General features: G+C 35.0%; 1 non-coding gene across 1 annotated transcript; it reads right to left on the bottom strand.

Moving 5' to 3' along the window:
* Positions 1-1,466: 1,466 nt before the first annotated feature.
* LOC121223981 (small nucleolar RNA R71) lies at positions 1,467-1,573 on the bottom strand. Its single transcript, XR_005921445.1, has one exon. It is a non-coding gene; the product is annotated as a small nucleolar RNA R71 (small nucleolar RNA).
* Positions 1,574-7,787: the final 6,214 nt, after the last annotated feature.

The raw sequence follows: 7,787 nt of genomic DNA, 5'->3' as shown, positions 1-7,787 counted from the left end.
ATGTTATTTCAATTTTTGTGCATAAAAATTCCAACTATCATATTTTTCTTATGTTTTACTTTCATGGCTATTTTGTTTTTCATTTCCATGTTAATAATTTTTTTTCAACATGAGTAGTTAAACCTCAGAAGGGGTTGGTTGGTGAAGATGTCGGTAAGCTTATTTCTGGACCAATGAATAAATCCTAATAAATTAGACTAAATTGAATAGACCTAAAAACTTAGGAAGTGACACCCCTAAGGGAATATCGAGACAAGTGAGACTGAAAGGCAATCTTATTGTGCACCTGTTCATTAGTCCCAGATTAAAAGGTGAGATCAACAGATAGATCGTAGCTAAGCCATTTAAGTCAGAAAAGTTGAGATTAAAAGATAAAATGGAGTTACTTAGTAATTTAAGTAATTTAAGTTCCTTTTCCAAGAATTTGTGAACCACATTGAAATCACCCAACCATTGTTAATCATTTATTTGGTTAAATCCTCAATTTTGTCTTCTTTGCAATTTTTTGAAAAATTTCCTTGTTTGGTTTGCCATACTATAAAATCATATTAGTAGCCACTTAGGCTTTATCAAGTATGCTAGTTATTACTCAATCGCCATCTCCTTTGGCTTCGATCATTGGAATACTTTAATGTTCCATTATAACACTATAAATATTACAAATGACTTGTACGCTTGTAGTAAAACTGAGCTTTAAAAATTGTCTTATAAATTCGTTGTTTTATGCGCACGTGTGCGATGCCAGTCAAGTTGTTGGCACTACTGCAGGGGAAATGGTGTAAGATTGAGTAATTTTTAGTGTACAGTTTTACACAGAAATAAGTAGCCAAAGTAGGACTTATAGATATAGCCTTGTTTTCTATTTTTTTTATTTTGTTGCAATTTTTAGTTAATTTTCTTCACTCTTTTGTGCTTATAGGAGGTGTTGTATGACTCGAACTGGTAATGTTGTCTTACCATTTGAGCAAGAATTGAAATGTATCATCACACACATAAAGAGGGCGCAACATTCTAGGGACGTCCGACCTCCACAAAGAGAGTAACTTATCAAGAATTCGTAAGGAGAGATTCAACAACCACCACACCTACCCTTAGAGCAACAAACTTTGCGTGAATACGCAATGCCCAACTTAGATGTGGTTTGAGGTAGCATTAATCGCCCAACGATTAATGCTAACAACTTCGAAACCAAATTGACCATGATCCAAATGATACAATCGAACCTTCAATTTCGAGGGTTAATGAATGATGATCCACATCAATACCTTAAGCAGTTTCTAACTATTTGTGATACTTTCAAGCATAATTGGGTATTCGATGACACTATCCGTCTTCAGTTATTCCCTCTCTCTCTTATTGATGATGCTTTTATGTGGTTAGATTCACAACCAATAGATTCCATCAACACTTGAGACGAGCTAGCAAGTAAATTTTTGGCAAAGTACTTTCCCTCGAGCAAGACCATGAAACTTCGTATGGATATTACAAAATTTTGACAATTGGAAAAAGAGTCATTATATGAGGTATGAGAGCCCTTTAAGTTAATGTTGTGCAAGTGTCCATATCATGGTTTATAAGATTGGGTGCAACTTCATGTCTTCTATAATGGACTTGATGGAAACTTATGTTCTAGTCTTGATTGAACACTATTGGTAGCAAGGACAAGTACCAACAAATCCTCGAAAGGCTTAATCAATTGAAAATGAGTTCCCAAGGCGCAAGGCCAAAACTAAACAAATCGAACCCATTTAATACAGAGCACAATGATGAGAGTAACCATATATATGTTAGCTATGTAGGGAGTAGAGGATATAACCCTTACTCCAACAGCTATAACACGGGATGGCATGACCATCCTAACCTTAAGTGGGGAAGGAAACCTAGGGACCTTCAAATCAAGGGAACCAAAACCTTAATCCTCTAAAACCCAATGCACCGTATCAACCTCTTTTACCTTTTAAGGCACCCCAAGATCAAGAGAGAAAATCGGCTTATAGTAGTGAACCTCCATTATTTGTTAAGGTGAGTAAAGTATAGGAAAGTTTGCATTTAGTGTTAGCCGATGTGTGCCAAATCCGTGGTCAATTAGACCAAGTTTTACAATTGTTACAAAACAACTTAGCTTCTAGTATAACTAGTAATACCGAACCTAATCTAAAGAGGGAATGGAAGGAACATGCCAAGGCAATCATCCTTAGATTAGAGGTTATGGTTAAAAAAATTATCTGACCAAATTATGGGGAGAAAAAAGTTAGTGAGAAGGACAAGAACACCTGCACTCCTAGTGTTGGAGATGGGGTGGTAGAGAAGGAAGGACTTGAAAGTGAACCCACAAAAATAAAAATGAGGATAGATCTTTTCAACCACCACACTCGAACCCAAAGGCCATACCATTTACTTCACATCTAGAGAAAAAGAAAAAGAAAGAGGTGAGGAATTCTTACAATTCCCAAATATGTTTAAACCCTTAAATGTAAACCTCCCTTTATTAGAACTTATTGAGAAAATGCCCAAATATGCCATGTTCCTTAGGGATGTTATGTCTCGTAAGAAGAAAATAGGAAGAGGAGACCAAATCACTCATAATGAGGAATGCAGCGCGATAGTGTCGAAAAGAGCTCCTCCCAAAATAAAGGATCTTGGTATCTTTACCATCCTAATAGAGATAGGTGAAGTTAGTTTAAGGAAAGCCCTATACGAACTAGGAGAAAACATTAACCTCATGCCATTGTCCATTTATAGGAGGTCAGGTTTTGGAAAGCTTAAGGATACGGTAGTCACTTTGCAATTAGTCGGTTGATCTTTGGTATGTCCCAAAAGAGTCTTTGAGGATGTGTTAGTGAGGGTTAGACAATTCATTTTTCCCATTGACTTCATTGTGCTTGACTCCGAGAAGGATCTTGAAATTCCTATACTCTTAGGGAGACCTATCTTGGCTACGTCTAGATCTACCATAGACATAGGAAGGGGTGAGTTGAATATGGACATCGAGGGAGAGACCAACGTTTTCAAATATTTTAAGCCTGAGTCTAAGTCTTTGGAGGTGTTGCCATCACAAGGGTATGAGTGCCAGGTAGTTGAGACAAGATATTATCATGGTAACAAATTTGTAACTTTTATGGAATAGTGCATGCCATATCCCATAGTTCTAATTATTTTATTACTAAATTGAAAATAAGGAACTAAGTGGTACAGTGATTAAAGTGCTTAATTAATATTCTATGGGACTTAGGTTCAAGTCTCTACATTAGCATTTTTTAAATTAAATTTTTAGAATTATTCCATTGTGTTTTATGTGCCTTGCTGTCCACCCCATACGATGCTTAGGAGATTCTTTCCATCTTTTATGATTCAAACTTATCTTTTGAAGATGAAACATGATCCCCTTTTCACTCTCTTGTCTCCCTCTCTTGCCTTTTCTCTTCAGAAATGCCTTATGTGAGGTTCAAAGAATCTAGTCATGGATGACAAACTTTCTTCTCACCCATTTTGTCTTACACTTCCCCTCATTGTCGCACCAACCACCTCTCATCTCTATTTTTCTCTCTTTTTTTCTCCCATTCTCATCTTTTTCTCCCCTTTTTGATAGCCATCCTCCTCCTTTTCTTTAACCTTTTCTCCCCCTCCACTGTAACCAACCTTGCTCCTCCACCATTTCATCACCGTGTCACCAACATAGCCTTCTCATCCTCCTCTTTTTTTCTCCAAGTGTCATCACTGTGACAACCACCACGTTCCACCGCAGTTTCTCTTTTCTTCTCTTCTCCACCCTTTAATAGTGACCAAACCCCTTTGCTATTTTTCCCTTACACCCTCCGTCGGACTACTGCCTTTCTTGTCATTGTCGTAGCTCCACTATCAGTGGTTGAAATTTCTCCCTTTTGTTTTTCTTCTTAATCTTCAATCTTTCTCTATTGATCAAACTTAAACTGTTTATTGCAATGTTTCTTTCTTTTTAGATTCATTAGTCTAGTGATCTTTTGATAGATCCTTAGACTCCTCCTTCTTCATCAAGATGAATCATTGATCTCATAGTGTTGAGACTTAAGTTATACTGATCATGGGGTAAGTAAAGTGGTGAGACTTAAGTTATATAATGTATGAAACTCATGATAAATCCTACCTTTTAATCATCGTGTGATTTTATTAGATAAGTCTTTTCGGGCTAGACCTAAGTGAGAGCATTCATAAGGAGTATTTCACATCAAATTTACAAATCAGGTGTGAGTTTTAACACGAAATAAATAAATCTATGTTTTATATTGTTAAAGTCATGATTATATAAATTATGATTAAATGAGGATACTTGTTGTACCCATAAAGTGAGATAAGTCATTGTTATGGATTTTTTTATCAAGTATCTTTCATAAATCATATAATTGTGAAAGCATGTTGTATGTTATTGATGTTTGTTAATAATATGAAAAATATGTACATCTCATTCTCATGTTATGTGATTATATGGCATATGTGATATTTGTATGAAAATAAAATGTGAAAATTTGGTACCTTGAGTACGTATGTGATTTGTATGTTAAACATGCCTACATGATTGTTGACACCAATTTTTTATGAAAACGGGGTCGACTTGGGTTTTGAAAAATGAAACGGGAGTCACCACCAATCCTTTTTTATGAGGTGTGATTGGATCACCTAGAAAAAGGGTTGTTTTTAATAAACGGTTTGATTTTATTAAAACAACAAGTTTGGTCCACGAAATTCAAAAAAATGGGTTCGGGACTTGGTTACGCACGAGGAAGGATTAGCACCCTCGATACGCCCAAAATTGGTACCTAGTTGATTACTTAATGTCTTAATGTCGAAAATTGAGAACTTTGAAGAATTTTAAAAATACGATCCTTATATTAAAACATTGAAAATTTTCAGGAAAAGGGGGATATTTCACATTATTCGAGAAAGAGAATCATATCCAGTAAGTTAGGACACAATGTCTCGAATTCCCGATACGCGAATGAAAAATGCTTATTTAAAAGATATTTAACTATCTTGGATTAAAAAAGGGATCACGACCAGTAAGTTAGGACACGATCCTTTTTTAATTCTCGATATCGTTTAAAACTTGAGTTTGAAAATATTCACGTGTTTAGATTTATTGTGAAAATCGAAACCCAATAAGTTAGGGCACGACTTTCTCAAATCTAAATACAAAATATTATCTTCATTAATTTTTAGAAAAAATCCTCATTTCGGGAAAGCAACGTGTCATATCCAATGCGTTAGGACACAACATATTGAATTCTCGATAATGAGCCTTTTATTATTTTAAAAAGAGTAATCTCGATTATTTAGGCTCAACGAAGAAAATCGAAACCCAATACGTTAGGGCTCGATTTTTCTCAAAGATCCCAAATATCGAGTATTACTTTTATTTTTAAAATTTCCCTTTTCAAGAATCTGAGTAAGAATGAATATAATGGATAAATGAATAAGTAAATGAGTCAATGAATAAATGAATCAAGAAAATAAAATTATAAAAACGCAAGAAATGTATGGATGTACACGTGTATGTATATATATTATAAGACATAATAAGCAATGTAAATAAGCATGCATGTATATATTTATGAAAATTAAAAGGTATGTACATGGGATGAATGAAATATTGGAATATTTTGAATAAGTAGATTACATAGAAGTTGGTTTAAAGGAATATAACTTGAAATCATTGATAAATTATACACATTAAATTATTATAAAAATAATATTACATAATAGGAACACATGATAAAATATTGATGTATCGTAATGAAACAATGTTTTAAAAATAATATAGCAAATCAAAAAACAAAGCATGACGATAAATCTAAAATACTAGAACATAGAATTTGATTTACAAATAAAATAAATAAAAAAAATTGAATGCCCTTTTTTACAAAAAAAAATTAAAGTCATGAAATATACTAATAATAAATACGAAAAGAGGTAAGTAAAAAATATAAAAAAACAAAAGAATACTAGCAAATGCTAAAAAAATTATAAAATTAAAAAAAATACTAAAATAATAATGAACATAACAAAAAAGGGTTAAATTAAAATCAAGATTTCTAAGGGTTTGTATTTGCAATCGATTCAAAACCCAGGGACCAAAACAGAAATTAGACGCACAGATCCGGATATTTGAAATCAGACATGGGAAACGACATCGTTTGAATGTGGATCCATTTGGAATCAGAACCAAATATGCGGTATAAATTAAAAAATTGAAACAAACCAAACTGAAGCAATACAAAACAAAGGAGGATTGATTGTGCAAAAAGACCAACAAGCGAAAGTACGCGGATCCTCCCCGGGTTGGGTCACCTGCGCAAATTATAGGGCCAATACGGTGCCATTTAGAGGCTATTAAGAAAGGCCTCAAACGGCGTCGTTTTCCTCATTATAAAATGAAAAAAAAAGACCTAAATTAGCAGCCCTCTACCATTTTCTAAAACCATAGCCGCAACCTTCCTTCCCTTTCCTGCTGCTTCACCTTCCCCTCTGCCCGTTCGACTCTGTTTTGCTCAGAGGGAGGGCTTCATCGGCGTCGACAACAAGGTAAGATCCCCCCTTTTTCTCTTTCGCTCGCGTCAAACCCAAACCCTATCTAATTCTGATTTGGACAGAGTAAACAAGGCTTCGACGGCGCGTTTACAAAGGTAAGAGTCCTCCCTTTTTCTTTTGTATTCCTTTCTTTGTTAAACAAACAGTAAAACCGAAAATGAAAAAAAGAAAAAAAAGAAAAAGAAACGAACTGCGGATATAAAAAAAAGAACCCAGAAATCACCTCTTTTGAATTTTTTTGTATTCTCCTTGCGTAAGTTCTTTACAATATTCGAATGGCCTTTTTATGCCCAGAATTACATTAAAAAATAAAAAGAAAAAGAAAATCTCCCAAATCCCCTTTGTTGCCCCCTTTTCTGTCCTTTCTTTTTACTGCCGTGTTTTCGGTTATTCGTTATTGCTGCATTTGTTGCGTTTGCTTGTCCTTTGCAGGTACATGGTCGTACAGAGGTGCGGGCACACGTGTACAGAGGCCAGCTGGGGCGTAGGCGTGCGTGGCGTGGGAGCTCGGAGGCGTGGTGGCGCACGTGTGGGAGGCTACTGTTGGCTGCGGCGCTGGAGGGTAGCTAGAAACCCTAGGGTTTCTATTTCCTAAAACGTAGTGGGCTATGGTGACTTGGGCCAGGGGTATCTGGGCTAGCTGATTCGGGTTTGATATTGGGCTAGTGTTTGGGTAGTCCAGGTTAAAAGTGGTTTGGGTCATGTAATTGGGCCATTCGGGTTTGTTGTATTTTGGGTTGTAAACTGGATTGATTTTATTAGACTTTTAAATTAAATTTTTATTTTTATATTTGGGTTTTAATAATGCCCGGGTAAAATTGGTTATTACAATGATTTTGAGTGTTTTTCTCATATCACATGCATGGGGTGGGATATATGAAAGGTGGGAGTATATGGTAGTTTATTTGTGTTAATGTGACACTGTTCACAATTATGGCTATATGACAGTTTATCTACAAATCTCGTGGCTTGTCCACGAATTTGATTATATGACAGTTTATCTATGTTTGTTACACTATTTACAATTTGTTATGCTGGTTGGACAAGTTTTGGGAAAACTCGATTATGGCGTCTAGTGGAGATGGGTAGGAGTTTTCTAAAAATCTGCATCATTTTTGTGAAATATGCATTGACACTATCATGCTTGATATATTTATGAAAATTGAGTTAAATGATTTTGTGACTATTTATCATATATTTTTATAAAGTATGTGATTGAGTTTGTG

Source organism: Gossypium hirsutum, chromosome D11 (genome assembly GCF_007990345.1).
Source record: "Gossypium hirsutum isolate 1008001.06 chromosome D11, Gossypium_hirsutum_v2.1, whole genome shotgun sequence".
NCBI lineage: Eukaryota > Viridiplantae > Streptophyta > Magnoliopsida > Malvales > Malvaceae > Gossypium > Gossypium hirsutum.
The sequence above is the reverse complement of the archived record's forward strand: the minus strand, read 5'-3'. Positions and strand labels throughout refer to the sequence as shown.